The sequence below is a fragment of the Equus asinus genome, chromosome 2 (genome assembly GCF_041296235.1).
Source record: "Equus asinus isolate D_3611 breed Donkey chromosome 2, EquAss-T2T_v2, whole genome shotgun sequence".
Classification (NCBI taxonomy): domain Eukaryota; kingdom Metazoa; phylum Chordata; class Mammalia; order Perissodactyla; family Equidae; genus Equus; species Equus asinus.
Window position 1 is genome coordinate 21,783,101 of NC_091791.1, and position 18,777 is coordinate 21,801,877.

Genomic DNA, 18,777 nt, shown 5'->3' on the forward strand with positions numbered 1-18,777 from the left:
ATGAAAATTCAACATAAGTTTCTGTGGCCATTGAAAACAAATGATGAAAGAAACCCAAACTGACACATCTAGGCTGTTTTATGCAAATATTCAGAAGCAAAGCTTCAGAAATTCTACCCACTTGAATCTAGAGTCTCTCGGAATTTGGAGTGAATGACAAATCACGAAAGTACATCACAATTCTGGGGAGAAAGAGTCTACGAGAACAGGTAACATTCATAATCATTTGGCAAAGAGTAAACAACTGTAGAGCAGATTATTTTTAAAAAAGTGAATTTAGATTAGAACTACTGGGTTTCTATCTGGAGGAAAATAAAATTGGGTTCATTCCTCATGGCAGAGTATATTCTAAATGGGTCAAAGATTTAAATGTTAAAAAAAAAAAAGTAACAAAGCCATGAGATTACTAAAAGAAACCATGGGAGAACACACATATACATATGTGTGTATATATATATATATATATTTTTTTTTCTTCTGTGTATACACGCAAACACATGTAAAATCTTTTTTATAAGTGAAACAGGCCTTCTAAATATCAATTTTATTTTGTGTATAATCAAAATCAAAGGATAAATGACAAACTACAAAATAAATTGCAACTCATATCAGAAAGGGCTAATTTTTCTAACACATAAAGAACCCTACAAATCAATAATAATAATACCAACAATCTAGTAAAAATTTGGGGAAAGGTCTGAAAACAGTTAACAGAAAATGAATACAAATAGCCTTTATATATATCAAAAGATGCCCAGTCTCGCATATAAGAAGAAAATGCAATTTAAAATGATACTCAGTACTATTTTTCATATATCAATTTGGCAAAATATAAAAAAGTCATACAAACAGTTTGATCATGGTCTGGTGAAACAAGCAATCTTACATATTACAGGTAGAAGTTTTTAAAGGAGAAAAACTTGTAATACTAATCAAAAATTTATATGCATTTACCTTTTTGATGCGGGGTCGGCGAGCCGAGGAGTCAAAAGAAAGGTTTCTTGGACTCTCAAGATCTGGCAGTAGTGCTCTTTTATTTAGAGAATAGAATAGCATGGGGACAGGGCCCATGGGCAGTCAGAGCTTCTGCTGCCGCTGCTTCTGCTGCCCCCGCTGGCATGGGGACACAGCCCATGGGCAGGCAGAGCTGGTGCGTGGGGACAGGACCCACGGGCAGTCAGAGCTCCTGCTGCTGCCCCGAGTTGAGGGTTAGGGCTAAATTTAAGGCATAGGTATGTGAGTCATCTCTTTACGAAGACAAAGGAAAGAATTTGAAAAAAAGTTAAAATGGTATCAGTGCAGGTGGGGTCTGGTAGTTGGGTGATCGCATGACTTTTAGACAAGAATCAAATCGGATTAAGTAAAGGTCAGAAGCCACCACCCTAAATCAGTTACATGAGATTGCCAGACAGCAGCCAACTTAGGTTCTTGCCTTCCCCATTAAGAGTTTCTAGGGATAAGGTCATCTCTCTTCTTCCTGGTACAGAGAGGGAGGCACCTTTTACAGATAGAGATTTACCTTACAAATGTAAATGTGTCCCAACAAGGGCAAGTTCCATTCCTCAGAGCCTCCTTCCCTGTCCCAGTTTATCAAAAGCAACCAGCCCAAAACAATCCCAATGCCAAAGAGACATATCTTGGGGTGGCCAATTTCGGGTCCCTGAAAGGTCATCCCCCCTTCCTTCACAAATGCAAATATCTCTCAAAGAGCAAGCAAATTCCAATCCTAGGAGCTTGCTTCTCATCTGCAGTTTTTTAAAATTAACCAGCCTGAAAATCCTCATCATTTTGACCTAGTAATTTCATTTCTAGAACTTCAGCTTACAAATACTTTCCCACATGTGTGAAATGAAATAAGTACATGACTTCATCTTGTAGCACCATTTGTAACAATAAATTATGGAACCAAACCAAATGTCTACCAGTAGGGGATTGGTTAAATCATGGTATGTTCCTCAATAGAGTACATGTAATTCCAAAAAAGAGTGAGGAAACTCTCCATGACCTGATATGGAATGTTCTGTAAGGTGTAGAGAATGACCTCCAAGACATACTGTTAACTGAATAATGTAAGATACAAACCAAGCCTTATTTGTTTAAAAATGAATAAAAGGAAATATGCATTTACAATTTTTTTTGATTTTTCATAAAGATAATTTTATGAGGAAACAAAAGAAAATGATAAAGTTGTTTGCCTCTGGGGAGGAGATACGGTGCCTGGGTTACTGGGATTAGCAGGGAGATTTTTACCAAACTGTATATCTTTGCATACCTTTTGAAGTTTGCACTGTGTGATTGAAATACTATTTTTTAAAAATAAATATAATTATGATTAAATAAATCCTTCGCTTGCATCCCTCTTTTAGAACAATGCTTCTTTAAGTGGGGCCTACAGTGATGACAAATAGAAATGGCAAGCAATAGGATATATTGGAGTATGTGAGGAAGCCATTTGCTGTAAACCTAATTCGTCCTGATTTTGTGTTTTCCAAAAGGGCCTGACTGTGGCCGTTGAGCAGGCATTGCATATCTGCTTTAAAACATTTACTACAGTAAGAACAAATGGCCTTAAGATAAAGATGCAACTTCCCCCCACATTGGCATTTCCTTAAGGATAAGCATCTTTCCTTAGGCTAGGAACTGATTGCTGCGCTCACCTTTGACCACCCAGCTCACCTGTGATCACCCAGCTGCTCTGTGCCGACAGAGCAGTCTTGTGACTGTTGTAAAAGGGACATTTCAATCATATGTGAAACATCCTGTTTGGGGGTATATAACCACTCTGTGTACCTCACTTCTTTGGTGCCCTTTCTTCCTTCAGGAAGAAAGGCCCCAGGCCATGGTCCTCAGATTTTAGCTCAGAATAAACTCTCCCAAATTTTCATTTATAGATTGGTTATGGATTATTTTCGTCGACAGTGATGTCTCAGATGAGTCAGTCAAAATACAAGAGCAAAAGAATACTGCTGATATTTCCAGCCAGCCCAGGAAGGAGAGAGTAGGATTCACTCTTGGGAACTAGAAGAGTTCACTTCTGGAAACTTCTTCACTGCAACTCAGAGACCTGAAGCCAGCTGGGATGTAATGCCTTCCCAGAAAGCATCCCTAAAGGAGCTCACCTCTCCTAATTGCCCTGCATTCCCAGGTCCTTCCAACCTGTGCTCCCACCTCCGCCACAGATGGTCAGTGTTTGGCTTAATCAACAAGTGAGCCATTTTTTCTGTTTCTGTCATGAATGGAGTGATGGGTGAAATTGAGTTCTTATATTTGACGTCTTGGAAAGGTTGAGAAACCAGCATTCTTGCTTTTTGACTAGGTGTGGATTTGGAGAAATGCCCTTCAATGGTTCTTCCTGTTCTTAGAGAATCTTCCTTTACACCCCCAGCAGCCTGGATTTGCTATCGTGGAGGGTCAGATGTGAACATGCACAAATCAGTAGGTCCCCAGGTAAACAGAGAAGATCAGCAGAAAGCCTGAAGAAAAAAAGAAAAAATTCAGCATCAACCACCAGGGCTAATTAGATGGCCCCCACAATCCTTCTCCTTAAACCCATAGCAGGGTTCTAAAAAGGAGTAACTACAACAATGACCATTAACATACAATTTTAAAGATGCATTTTTTTAAGAATTGGAAGGAAGCTCATCTTTAGAATTCACCTGAATAAGCTGAATTATGCATTGGGAGCCATGAAAGAACGAATCAGGAAGTATATAGGTGTGTTTAGACACATTCCTGTTGATACACTTTCATAAGTTGTTTTGATTTAAATTGAGATCATGTTTTGACTCCAATTACAGCCTTGATCTTTGGCGATGTAGAATGAACAGAAATGGAGGGATGTGGAGAATAAAAAAAGTGAAAGTAAATGTTTTATGGCAAGGCCTTAAAAAATACAAATAAAACATCATCCGTCTTAATTGTGTCAGTAAATTGACAAAATTCAGATCTCTCTAAAAGCTGCCAGGATGGTCCCTGCCTGTTCTCCTGCTGGGAGATGTTTTCAGACTCATTAACTGCTTCCTTGCAGGTATGGAGGCCCTTGAAATTGTAAAGGACGTGGTACAGACATGATACTGTCTTGGCGACTAAGTACACGGCTTCAGAGTCTGTTCTAAATCCTCCTGACTGAATGTGAAGCACAGAACTGCTTGAAAGGAATGATTTTACTCCCACCCTGACATTTTCAGGGGAGCTGCCGCTATTTTGTCTCATTTAATCACAGCCAACTCGCTAGAGACCTATAGAGACTCTATCATATGCAGAGAGTTTAGATTTAAACCTGTATTTCAGAACATTCCAGGCATTTAGAGTGGTGACTGACCGTGGCTCATTGTAATATTCAAAGCAGATAACAAAGCACATAATAATAGAAATAATTACAGCTAACATTTGTTAAGTGTTCAATATATGCCAAGCACTGTGCACTGGGAGTTACTAAGAATATTTTGTTACATCATTCCCACTGCTCTTAGAAGTAAATATTAAGTTGATCACTAACAAAATCTTTATTTTGATGAGAACTGAATCTCTCAAATCTCTAGTCCTTCTCTTAAAAAATGTCTTCATCAAAAACACTGACAAATCCTTCCATAGGGCTACCCCCAGGCAATTGCCAGAAATAACCAACCCAAAACATTTCCTCCTTAGGCTAAAAAAGTCAAAAAGCACCACTTTGCCCCACAGGGGACCAGTCTTCATATGCCTGTCTGCCTGCCTCTTAGAGGTTTATGCGTGACGTTGGTAACAGGGTACATATCTGATCAGAGAGCTCCTAATCAGTGGAAGGAGGGTGGCAGATGAAGAAATAAAGTTTTCTGGGTTCTTAGGAATGGGTGGGTGTTGTCTGCTGAGTCCCAGGTCCTTTACCAATGGCTGACCTGTCCACAAACTGCACTACAACGACCAATAAGAGACAGATCCATGTATAAAATCCATTTCCAGGTAGGGACTCTGTATTACTTGCCAACATCACTGTGATCTTCTTTACATTCTGTATGGACTACTGCTTCTTGATATCCATAGTTGGTTAGAGGAGGATGCCAGACCTCGGAGTCGGTATCAATGGCTCCCAAGTTAGAACATCAAACTCTCCCTTCCCCCAGGTTTCCTTTAGAAACCATGTCACCCCTTTAAACTGTCACCATGGATTCCTGATACCCCAAAGAATAACTGAGAGGTTGTCTGCAGCTGCCTTTTATCTTGTAAAGGTGAGGAAAGGCTATTTGTACGGGAAAGAGAGAGAAAGAAAAAGAAGGAGAGAGACAGAGAGAGAGAGACAGAGAGAGGGAGATTGAGAGAAATTAGTCAATGCTGTCATTAAACTACATTCTCAGTTTTGCAGGAAAAACTGGATTGCTTTAAAGGACTTTGTAATATGTCATTACATCTTCGAGTTTTCTTTGATTACTACTATGCCTCTAATTCTACTCAACTTTTTTGAAAACAGGAGGAAAATAAAAAAGGAAAGATATAAACTTGGATGTGTTTTTGTTGGAGTACTGGTAGCTTTCAAAATTAATAAAACCGTGACATTTCAGGTCTCATTGCTAGTGATTCCAGGGCACAGAAAAAACGGAGGGGGAGAAAAGGAAAAAACGCAGAGGTCTAGTTTTTATTGTGACAAGTTTCTTAGCCCCCAACATTGAGTGTTACAAATGCCAATCTCCCCAGTGTTCTAACCTTCAAAAGCCCTATTAACAGCCAAATGACTATTTAACATCCTTTGTTAATTCATCACTACCTGGGGCTCAACTAAATGCATGCGGGAGGCTCAGCCACTGATCAGCAGGAGGGGAGGAGGCTTGACTTCACATAAAGAAACTAACCAGATTGAGGTCTGGGCCCCACTGTGTCCAACCCAACACACTGCAGGCATTCTAATCCATTATGTTTGAAGATTTGGTCACTTAGGTCAAAGTGCAGGCAGTTCTTTTGTATGAAGATCTAACAAAGAAATAGCAGCAGGAAACTAGGAAACAGAGCACCCTATTCAGGTGGGCAGAAGGGCCTTAGTTCTAGGTAATCAGTCCACTTGTAACAAGGTACCAGCTAGTAGCTGTTGAGTACAAGAACAATATTCATCTCTGAGAAAGTCATGTCAGTGGAAGGGTAGAATGTCAAGGATCCATCCAAGGAGGTCAGTTCAGGGTCTGGCTGTGTTATCAACAGGTAGCCTTGGTTCAGGGCAGGGAAACCAAAGGCAAAGGCCCATTTGTAAAGCCTAAATCATCATGGCAGGAAGCTGGAGTTGAGAGGGACACTCGGGTGTTTAGAGTCTAGATTTTGGACCACGATATGGGCACAACTGATGCCAAATCTAAAATAGTGATATGCATTCCACACCCTATAACCTGGTGCTCTAAAACTGCTGAAACAAAGTACTGTCCAGGCCAGGACTGAGTAAGGAGTAAGCGATCCTTGGGGAAGTAAGCCCCAGTTATTCCAGCTGAGAGAGGCTTGGGCAGGTAGGGGCTGAGAAGGTGTTTTGCCTTTTAGATGATAAAGGAATACCAACCAAGCTATCCCTACCAATTATGGGCTATATGGGTATAGGGCTACTACCCCTAGCCCATAATTACTGGGTGCTTATGCTCTCTCAGACACGTGAATTTTCTGATTTGATCTCTACCACCCAACGTCATGTGCTGTATGTGCTATTGTTACTAAGATGAGGAAACTGAGGCTTGGAGAAGGTAGATGGGTATAGGTGACACGACTAGGAAGTGACAGAAAATGCTGCAATGTTTAAAGCCAAGTGGCTTGACTCTAGAATGTGCACACCTAACTGCTATGCATATTGTCCCCTTTTATTTGTTAGGACACCCTTGAAGGGGCACAGAGCAAAGAACTGCCCACTTCTCTGGTGTTAATTAAGGAGCACCCCGTAACAACATTGTTATTAAAATATAATTCATATGCCATACAATTCATCTATTTAAAGTGCACAATTCAATGGTTTTTAGTGTAGTCACAGACATACAGAAGCAGCATCGCAGTCAATTTTAGAACATTTTCATCACCTCCAGAAGAAACCCTATATCCTTTAGCTGTCACCTTCCTAGCCTCCCTTTTCCTCCCCTGCCCTAAGCAACCACTAGTTTATATTCTGTGTCTATATATTTGCCTGTTCTGGACTTTCATATGAGTAGAACATAATATGTAGACTTTTATGACTGACTTATTTCACTTAGCATGTTTTCAAGGCTCATCCAAGTTGTAGCATCTATCAGTAACTTTATCCCTTTTTATGGCTGGATACCATTTTATGGCTATACCATATTTTGTTTATCTATTTGTCCATTGATGGACATTTGGGTTGTTTCTATCTTTTGGCTATCATGAATAACGCTGCTATAAATAACCATGTACAAGTTTTTTTGTGGACATATGTTTTCATTTCTCTTGGATTTATAACTAGGAGTAGAGTTGCTGGTAACTCTACGTTTAATCCTTTGTGAAAGTGCCAGACTGCTTTCCACAGTAGCTGCACCATTTTACTTACCCATAAGCAGTGTAGGAAGATTTCTCCAGTCGCTAACACTTGTTATAATCTGTCTTTTTGATCCTAGCCATCCTAGTGGGAGTGAAGTGGTATCTCATTGTGGTTTTGAAGTGGTATTTCATTTGTGGCATCTTTTCATGTGCTTGTTGGCCATTTGGAGAAATGTCTATTCAGATCCTTTGCCCATTTTAAAATTGGGTTTTCTTTCTTTTTATTATTGAGTTGCATATATATTCTGGATACAAGTTCCTTATCAAAAATCTGATTTGCAAATATTTTCTCCCATTCTGTGAGTTGTTTGCTCACTTTCTGGATGATTTTCTTTGTAGAACAAGTTTGCAGTTTTGATAAAGTCCAATTTATTTATTTTTTCTTTGTTGCTTATGATTTTGATATCATACTGAAGAGCCTTTTGCCAAGTCCCAGGTCATGAAGATTTACCCTTATGTTTTCTTCTAAGAGTTTTAAAGATTATTTTCCCTTCATCTTATGGTAGCAGAGAGTGAGTAGTAAGGATTATCAACCACTTTGAAATCATCAGCAATTTATTTAGCATCTATCTGTCTACCTTTCACACTCGTATTTGTATTTATTTTGAAAAACACTAGCAACAACTTCACTGCTGAATTTGGCATAATGGGTGTGTATGATATGGTGAAGAGCTATAATTATGTTTCTTCAATGTACAGTCTAAGATATAAGAACATTTAAAAATTTTATTATAAGATTTTGTTTATTGTTTTTCAAGCAAGTCAGAGTTTGATAAATCATTTAGTAAGAGCTGGATAACCAATCCAGCACACCATGCACCCAAACTGAATTTGATTCAAATAAATACATTTCTTTGACAAATGACTTCTACCTGCATGATTTATCAACTTAATGTGGAATAGCTCAACAATAGCAAGGTACTAGTCTCATTTCACATCTTTTCTTTAGATTTTACATTGTAAACTGAGAGAAGGATGGATGGGAATATGTTTCACTTCCAAGAGGAGGTTAAGAAAAAAGATTGATTTGTTTTAAGTCAATAGTATGTGATTTAAAAAATTGAATTATAAAATATAAAAGACAATAAAGACCCCAAAAGTTTACTTAAACCTATCATTGTGGAAATTAACTCTGTCCAGTGAAGAACTGAAAGGAAGTCTTTAGACTTAACTGAGCTCATTAAACTGCAAACCACAAAAGAACTTCTCGAGTCATAAACTCATTCCCAAGGGGCCAGAGTCAACTTAGAGTGTAAGGGCATCTCTAGGGATGAACTGATTTCAGTGGGGTTTGGAAAGTACGGAATATTATAACTGGAAACTATGCTGAGTTATATATCTGAAAACCACAAACAAGTGAAATTTAAGTGGTAAATGTAAATCCAGTGTGGGACTGGATATTAGGGGTAAGGGAGAGATAGATGTCAACGGTGACATATGGGTTTCTTGTTTGTCAGCTGGATTGTGGTGCCATTCCTCAAGATACGGAAGAGGACATGTTTAGGGGGAAATGGCTATGATTTTATTTCTCAGCTTTAATGGATTTGATAAGTATTTTGAATATTTAAGTAGAAATACTTAGCAGACGGATATGCCAATCTGGAACTTGGAAGAAGGTTTTGGGTAGGGAATATAAATCTAGGAATCTCATGAAGATAAAATTGCCTGCAAAAAAATATAGATTGAAAAGAAGGCTTAGGCTGAGCTCTGGAAAGCTGCAGTCGTTAAAATTCAGTTAGGAAAGGAGGAGCTGGAGTAGACTTAGAAGGAGCAGCCAGCAAAGTAGAAGAAAAACCAAGAGAGAGTGGGAGAACAGAAGCCAAGGGAGATGAGAGCTGCAAGAAAGAGGGAGTTCTCAATAGTGTTAAATGTTGTTGAGAAGTCAAGTCAAATGAAGACCTAGAAGAGCCCAAGAGATGTAAAGAGAAGGTCATTGCTGATCTCAGTAAGAGCAATTTTGGTGAAGCAAAACATGTCAGAGCCATACTGGAGTGAAGTGAGTAATGAACGATAGGCAAAGAAGTGGAAATAGTAGGTGTCTAGTTTGCCAAACTGGACGGCAATGCCATTACCTAAGATGAGGAAGAGGTATAGTTGGGTCCTCTTTTGAGATAATTGATTTGAAGAAAAGAACATGGAACAGTAGCTGGGGAGAATATGTGATTCAAATAACTTACTTTAAATTTATGTGTTTTAAAAATAGAAGTGATTTTAACATGTTCGATTGTGAAATATTGGGTAAAGAGAGAGGTTAAAGATGTGGGACAGGGGATACTTAACAGCTGAAGGTTTTAATAAGGCAAGAGGTGATAGGATGCAGAGTGTAAGGGAGGGGGATGAATATTTCCGAAAAGGACAACAGTTTTTTTATATATTCTTTTTAATTTTGTTTCATATGTGTCAAAATATAACAAAAATTAATAATATTAAAATATAAAATAATGATAAAGATCATCTCAATTTGTGTGACAATGAGCAAAAAGAGAAATCTTCAGGGCAAAGGTGACCAAATGAAAAATACATAAAGCAAGGGTTCTTAAAATATGGGAGCTCTGGGGCAACTTGCCTCTCTGATGAGATAGAACAGATGGGTCTCACCTTCCAAGGTCAGGAGATTCTGAAACTTCCAGATGGTGACTGAGCAAGATGGAGTATGTTATGTAGAGAATTACCTATCTGGTTCTAGAAGAATTGGAGAGTAGAACTCATGGAAACTTGTAGTGCAGTGGGCTGAAAGGGGAGGCATTGCTGTCCCATAGACCTGGGTGTTTAACTAAAGCATCTGAATTTGATCTAAAATAATACTCTGCTGGCCCAAAATTGTGGCTGTATGGATTCCCTCCCCTGAGTCGTGGACTGGACTTATTGACTCAATTCTAACTAATAAAATGTGGCAAAAATGATAGGATATCTCTTCTCAGATTTAGTCACAGGAAGACTCTGACTTCTCTTATGCTTGATACCTCCCTGCCTTCTCCCCCCTATTTCTCTCTTTCTATCTCTGTCTCTCTCTTTGTGCTTGCCCTGGGGAAGCCAGCAGCCATGTTGTGAGTACTCCTATGGAAAGGTCCACGTGGAAAGGATCTGATGTCTTGGCATCAACCAGCAAGGACCTGAGGCCTGCCAATAGCCATGGAGATGATCTTGGAAGAGGACAGAGCCTTTCCTGATTGAGCCTTGAGCCTTGAGGTGATTGCAGCCCTAGCTGACATCTGGATTGTTTGTGAGATATCTTGAACAAGAAGCACTCAGATTCTTGACCCACGGAAAGTGAGACAATAATTATTGTTTTAAAATGGCACGTTTTAAAGTAATTTGTCATGCAGCAATAGAAAAGGAGTATATTTAAGAAACTGTCGAATACGGAGTAATTGAAGGAATAAGGACTTGTTGATGATAGGGTAGTGCAGACAAGTCTACTGTTATCAAATGATAGCCATGAGGTGTAACACACGGGCTTTTGTGGTGCTGTTCTAGGACCAATGTAAGTGGTTATACATAAAGACACTACGAATGTCACAGGGAAGCTTAGCAAGCTGAATACTTGTTAGAGCAGTGTTTCTCAACTCTGCTTACACATTAAAGTCACCTCAGAAAACTTAAAGAATAATATCAATGTCAGGACTCTACCACAAACCCATAAGGTAAGAATTTCTACATATTAGTCCTGCACATTGGCCTTCATTAAAATCTCTCAAGAGATACTAACATGTAGCCTGTTTGAAAAGAACCACGGGGTAGCCAATTGCATCTCTTTACTGAGAATCTCAAATATACTTATCCATTTCCTTGATTTTATAAGAAACTGTGGCAATGCCTAATTTTTGACAACTAATTTGTGTTTATTATTATAATTCATTCTCATTATAGTCTCTAGTCCCCATGCTACCACTAATCAGGATGAGACCTTAAACAAGAAATTGAATTTCTTTGGCCTCAGTATCTTTATTAATGGAGTGAATGTGTAGACTGAATGATTTCTTAAATGCCTGCTGTATTGGTTTTCTATGATACCATAACAAGTAACCATAAATTTAAGGGCTTAAAACAACATAAACTTGTCATCTTACAGTTCTGGAAGTCAGAAGTCTGATACAGCTCCCACTGGCCTAAGATCAAGATGTTGGCGGGGCTGCATTCCTCTCTGCAGGCTCTAGGGAGAATCTAGTGTCTCATTCATTCAGGTGTTGGCAGAATTCAGTGCTATGCACTTGTAGGTCTGAGGTCTCTGTTTCCTTGCTGGCTGTCAGTGGGGCTGCCTTTAGTTCTTAGAGACTTCCCTTTGGTCCTTGTGCGTTGCCCCCTTTGTCTCGGAACCAGCAAGGAGATGTGGAATCCTTTTCACACTGCCATCTTCGATCCACTCTTCTGCCTTCCATCTTAGAATCTCTGACTGCAGGTGGGAAAAGTTCTCCACTTTTAATGACTCATGGGATTAGACTGGGTCCATTTGGGTAATCTAGGATAATCTTCCCATCTCAAGGTCTTTAAACTTTCTGCAAAGCGTCTTTTGCCATGTAAGGTAACATTCACAGGTTCTGCGGAATAGGCTATGCATATCTTTGGGGGCCATTAATCAGCCTTGTGCACCTTCTATATCTAACCTCAGATTAGTAGCACCATCTATGGCAGAGGGTAGGGTTTTTTTTCAATGCTACACCTTTGTTTATGCAAGCCAGCACATCTGGATTGTTTTTCCCTTCTCCTACTTCATCTTTCAAGACTCACCTAAAGTTCTAGTTCCTTCATAAAGCCTTCTCAAATTACAACAGCCTTTGTTAATCTTGCCTCTTCCAAATGGATTCTAAATGTTTCTCGAACAGGCTTTATGTGTGGCAGACATTTCACTCCCCACCACAGAAGGAGTACATATCTCAGTCCCCTTGCTGCTAATTGGGGCCACGTGACCAGATTTGGCTAATGGAATATATGTAAAAACCCTTTTATGATTTGATCCATACAAAATTTCCCATGTACGATATCCTGTTTCTTTATTTTTCACAGTGAACTTGAAAGCCACCTGTTGAAGATGTCAGTGTTTCATGGTGAAAAGACCCTCAATCCCTGAGGCATTGATTAGAGAAGAGCAGTCCAGGAGAACTTTCCAACCCGCAACATCACTTAGCACTTGATATGAATACAAAATAAACTTGTATTATGTTAGACCACCGAGATTTTGGAATTTTTATTACAGTAGCTGGTATTGATTAACCCAAAATTCTATGTATTCTATTTATTAAGTAGATTAATACACGAAAAGAATTTCAAACAAATATTGGCAAGTTGTATATGCTCTGTAAGTATTATTATTATCATTCCTGTTTGTATCAGTTAGCTATTGCTGTGCACAACCATTCTAAAACTAAGTGGCTTAAAATGATAGTCATATACTCGGTTCATGATTCCAAGGGTAGACAATTTAGGCTGGAGTCAGCTGGGTGGTTCTTTAGGTCTTAGCCAAGATCAATTATATGTCTGCAGTCAGTTGCGACTCCCCTTCTAGGATGCCTTCGTTCTGCTCCATGTGATATCACATCTTCCAGCATGACAGCCTGGGCTTGTCTTATGGCAAATGCAGGAGAGTAAGGGAGAGAGTGAAAGAGGCACAGTTTCTTCAGGCTTGGACTTAACACTGGCACAGTGTTATTTCTGCTACATTCTATTGGCCAAAGCAGACATAAGGGCATCCCAGATTCAAAGGGAGGTGAAACAGACCCAATTTCTTGAAATGAGATGCTGAAAAGTCACATTGCAAAGGGATAAAGGAACAGTAGAGTGCTGGAGCCAGTTTTTGCAATCAGTTGACTACATTATTATTATTTCCATTATTATGACCATTCATTCAACTCATATTGATCATCATTTATGGGCCAGGTGGTGTTTTAGGTCTTGGAGAAAATAAACCAATAAATTGTCACTATTTTTGTCCTTGAAGGGCTTACAGTCTATTAGTGATAATAATTATAATATTTATTCAATAATTACCTATCACCAGGCACTATGCTAAATGCTTCATATGTATTAATTTTTTAAGTATTCATAACAATACATTATCTCCATTTTATGGTTGATGAAACCGAGAAAGAGAGGAGTTAAATTACATGCCCAAGGTCACACAGCTGTGAGTAGCAGCTAGATTTAATTCTAGGCAAACTTAACTCAAAAAGTTATGCAGTAATTCACTACACTACACGGCCAAACAGAACTCAAAGAATTAAAAGAATCAGGCACCAGGTGTAATGGGAAGATTTCATAGAAGAGGTGATACTGAGACAAAGTTTGACAGAAGAGTGGAAGTTTACCAGACAAAGGACAGTAGATACCTATGATATTTGCCAAAAGATGCAGCAATAGAATTAGTGATTAACTAATGAAGCTACCTTCAGCAAGCACGTGGCTCTGGTTGGTGGTGACTCTTGGTTATAAGCGGCAGAGATCCAACTCAAGCTGAATTAAGGAACACACAGAAAGTGGGCATTATTTTTTGGCTCACAGTGATGGCAGGATCCACAGACTTTAACAATGTGATGGATAAAAGCTCTCTGTCTCTCCTTTGTTTTCTTCTGTGATAGTTTTGCTCTTAGCCAGGTTCTTGCCACATTTGTGAAAAAACGGACCTGGGTGCCCTGGGAGCTCATCCTATGAGAGTAGCTACCCCATAGAGAGATCACTGTGGCAGAGACAATGGTAGGCAATCCCCACATCATTTTCTCTTCCTGGGCACCTAGGAAGGCTACATTTCCCAGCCTCTCTTGTAGTTGGGTTAAAGTCAAATGGTTGAATTCTGGCCAAGAAAATACAGGTAGGAGGGATTTAAGGCACTTAAAGACCTAGTTCTTGTAAACAACTCTCTGTGTCTTTTAGCTTTCTCTCTTCCCTTTGTCATGGTGCCTTAGAGGTCCCATGTTTCAGATGGAGAAGCTAGAACATAGCGGAGGGCTGCCCAACTTGGATTGAATGTTTTGTGAACAAGAAATCAAACTTTGTTATCTTAAACCACTGATATGTCAGGTTTTATTTGTTCTAGCTTATCCAGATGAATACAAACACTGCTTTCCCAATTTCCCAATTTTCACTCTCAGTCTACTCATTTGGTTCTTGTATCCATCTTTAGAAAAGCTCTAGCAAAGCTAATCAAGTGTGAGGAAGAGTCATTCCTTATATGACCTGAAATGGGAAAAAAACAAAGTTGTGCTGCATTTTTCCATGGCCATTTACTGATCTTTTGGGAGATAAATTACTATATGTCATAGCCAATTTCCTGGATCATTGATACAACACATGTTCACATGTCCACCAACAGCTGCAAGAATAATCATTCTGAAAATAGGAATTTGGTCGCTTTTGCCAACACAGTTTCACTGGAAATGGTTTAGTTTGATATCCAAATACCTTATCCGCCTGCAAATTTTCCTCTTATTCACACCCTTTTCATGTCTGGGATTTTATGCTACTGAATTTAGTGTATTTGTTCAAATATAAAAGGGCTTTACATAAATTCCTTATTTTTCACTAACACTGTAATATGGCTTTATTTTTATTAAATATTAATACATTTATCTTGGGGGAAATTTAATTTTTTCCTTTGCAAATCCTTCAGAATTGGAAAGTCAAATTCTGGAGATTATGATTAGTATTGTATTTGGGCAATCTCATCTACAGTAATCCCATCCTGGGACCAATTTTCGTTTCAGAACATCTTTCCTGTGCTGAGGAAGTAGGACGGGGAATGTCAGCACACTGAGATCAGAGGAAAACCCATTCATTCTCCACACTACAGTTTTAACGGTGCAAACAGGGAGATCTTTAATGACATGTGTTTTCTCTACCTGTGATTTTCAGATCTCTCTGGAACATTCTACTTCCATAACTGGACAAAATCTAAAGGCAGTCTCTGTCAAGATTATTGCTTTTCTTGGCAATTACATATTTTTATACTTCAAATGTAACATCATGGGAACTTTATTAGTGCTGCAAGGAATTAAAAAAAAATATGAGCTGCAAAAAAGCTGATGTGCAGAATTAAATGCCAAGATTAGTAATACGAGCAATAAGCAAATACCGAAAACATCAAACTACAGGAATTTGAAAGGAGAATATAACAGATACCTGTACATCCCTTACATGGATTTACTACCCTTAACAGTTTACCATAATAGCTCCATTTCTCTCTGTCTCTCCAAGTGGGGATATATATATGTATATACATGTACTTCTGGGCATATATATAAACTCATACATCTCTTTTCCCAAATCTGCAAGTAGCATGAAGACATCTAGACGTTTCTCCACTAAATACTTCAGTATGCATAACCCAAGAATAAGAACATTTTTTTTCCTACAGAGACACAATGCCATTGCCACACCTAGCAAAATCAACGTTAACTCAACAATATCATCCAACACGCTGTCCATATACAAATTTTCAATCTTGTCTCCAAGAAGTCCTTTATTGTTTTATTTATTTTTAAAATAAGGATCCTATTAAGATATATACATAGCATTTGCTGTTGAGTCTCTTTAGCCTCCCATAACCTAGAATTTTCTCTCATCTTTCTGTTTTTTCATGATATTGCATCCTTTGACAATTCCTGGCCACATGTCCTGCAGGACATTCTACCTTCTGGATTTGTCTGACTATTTAGATCTTGGTTAAATTCAGATCACGCATTTCTGGCAAAAACTCCACCAAGGTGATGTGTATCTCACACCATTCATGTCACAAGACACAGAATACCAGGACATCCTATTAAAGGTGATGGCAAGTTGGACCACTTTGTAAGGTGGTGACTGTCTGATCACTGCATTTTACAATTTACCTTTGTAATTAGTCAGTAATCTGTTGGGTGATAATTGAGATAATGTGAATGTGTTTCCCAGCGCCCTTCATTCAGTGGTTTTTACATTTACTGACATTTTTTGCTTGAAACATTGCTATAATGGGGGTTACAGAATGTTGATTTTCTAATTCCATCATTCCTTCTACTTTTATTATCTGACGTTCTTTTATAAAGAAGAGGTATTTTTAAATTTATCTTTTCTTTCTATGCATTATATATATTTATGTAGTATTCGTTTTTAATATCACTATGTATTCAAGAACTATTTAAATACTGTTTTTCCTATACAGTATGATTTTATTTTTGTTGCTCAAACTATTTCAGATTTGTCCAGTGGGCACCCCTTCACAAATCCTGCATTTATTTGACATGAGCATATTAATATTTGGGCACACACTTGCTTTCTGGTCCAACAAAATATTCAATGCTTATAGTATTCTCCTTGCTCCAGCCCTGAACTCAACAATATCTCCAAATAGATTCTTATTTATTTATTTATTCATTGGTGAGGAAGATTGGCCCTAAGCTAATATCTGTTGCCAATCTTCCTCTTTTTGCTTGAGGAAAATTGTCACTAAGCTAACACCTGTGGCAATCTTCCTCTATTTTGTACGTGGGACACTGCCCCAGCATGGCTTGATGAGCGGTGTGTAGATCCTCTCCTTGGATCCAAACCAGGAAACCCCAGGCCACCACAGCGGGCATGTGAACGTAACCACTATGTCACTGGGGTGGCCCTTCTCCAAAGAGATTTAAAAAAAAATCCAAAAAAACGAAAGCTTTATTGAGGTATAACTCCTATATCATACAATTCACCCATTTAAAGTATACAATTCCCAGGATATATTCACAGGGTTGTGTAATCATCACCACAGTCTAATTTTATAATATTTTTGTCTTCTTCCAAAGAACCCAGTAGCCATCAACAATAATCCCCATTCCACCTCAGTCCCTATTTCCCCTCAGCTCCAGGCAATCACTAATCTACTTTCTCTCTGTACAGATTTAGCCTATTTTGGACATTTCGTGTAAATGGAAAGATACAAAACATGGTCTTTTGTGACTGGCATCTTTCACTTAGCATAATGTTTTCAAGGTTCATCTATGTTGTATCATGTACCAATACTTCAATATCTTTTGTTGTTGAATAATATCCATTAAATGGATATACTACATTTTGCTTACCCATTCATCAGTTTATAGACATTTTATTCTCTTAATATGGTGTATTAAATTAGTTGATTTTGAGATGTTAAACCAACCTTGCTCTGTTGTTAGGTGCATAAATGATAATCAGTGCCTAAGGCATCTCAGTTTTTCCTCTGTGACTGCCTTTCCTGTGGAAGGAAGGAGCTCCTTCAACCCTCCATCTCCGTCCCTCACTCTCTGTACACAATGCACACTGCTCAGAATTCGGCACAACCAGCATATCCTACCACCTGTAGATTTCTCTCTCTTCACCACCTAGACATTCCTGCAAACACCCCATTACACGATTATCTCCATATCACTAAGTTTCAAGTTTCTTTTGATAGATGGGGAGAAAATACCATACTCTGAGAAGCACAAGTCTCCTTGCTCTTTAACTAATATGCAAGGTCTTCATTTTTATTTTTGAATTCTTTTCTTATTTGACTTAAAAAACTTTCAGGCTCACAATGGAAAATTCATATTTAGAAACAATGTACAGCTGTAATTCAAACATTTTATTTATCAGATTTCTCTTTTCATTTTCATTTCTCTTGTTCTTTACAGCAAAAGAAATCCCTGCCTCCCACCAGAGGCAGCTTCCTCTAAAGAAACAATTTATTTTGCTCCTTAAGAGCCCAACTCCAGGAATGCCATGTGTACACAACATGGTTCATCTAAATGTACCAGCTCATGATATTTGCAGATTCTCACTTCTTCTCTTACACCTTTCTAGAATGAACTAAGGATGGCACCAGGCAAACTTACTCTTACATTTTGACAATGTGATATAAATTCCTGAGAGAATGGACTGCAATGATTTATAAATATCTTTAAGAACTAGAAGTTAGGGTGAAGCTAATGGGAGCTGGAGCTGGGAAGAACAAGAATTTATTTTCTATAGGTTCCATTATATTTTCATTGCTAACCCTCACTAGTTGTTTGTTTAAATTGAAGTCTTTTTTCTTTGTGGTAATCTGAGAGAACAGTGAATGGTAATGGCTCTGGATTGTCCTGTTATCTGACACAATCCAACAAAATACTAGCATAAGCTAGTAATCACACTTACATTTCTGAGGTTAACTAGGAAGAGAAATTCTTACTCAAAAGTTTACTAGTAGTGTTTACTGGCTGTGAACAGTAGCCTCTCTGTCTCTTGCCTTAAAATATAGTATAATTCTTTCATTATGATTGCAGGCTATGTGATTTTTAGCAAGCCATTTATACCACTAAACACCAATTTCCTCATCTGTAGAAA

At 38.4% G+C, this 18,777-nt stretch overlaps 1 long non-coding RNA gene across 3 annotated transcripts in view; it reads right to left on the reverse strand.

Moving 5' to 3' along the window:
* Positions 1-489: 489 nt before the first annotated feature.
* LOC139044590 (uncharacterized) overlaps positions 490-18,777 on the reverse strand; it is a 63,753-nt gene continuing 45,465 nt past the window's right edge. For all 3 annotated transcript variants that reach the window (XR_011501655.1, XR_011501656.1, XR_011501657.1), the window contains one exon: positions 490-3,473. This is a non-coding gene — a long non-coding RNA (uncharacterized lncRNA). The remainder of the gene's footprint in view (positions 3,474-18,777) is intronic.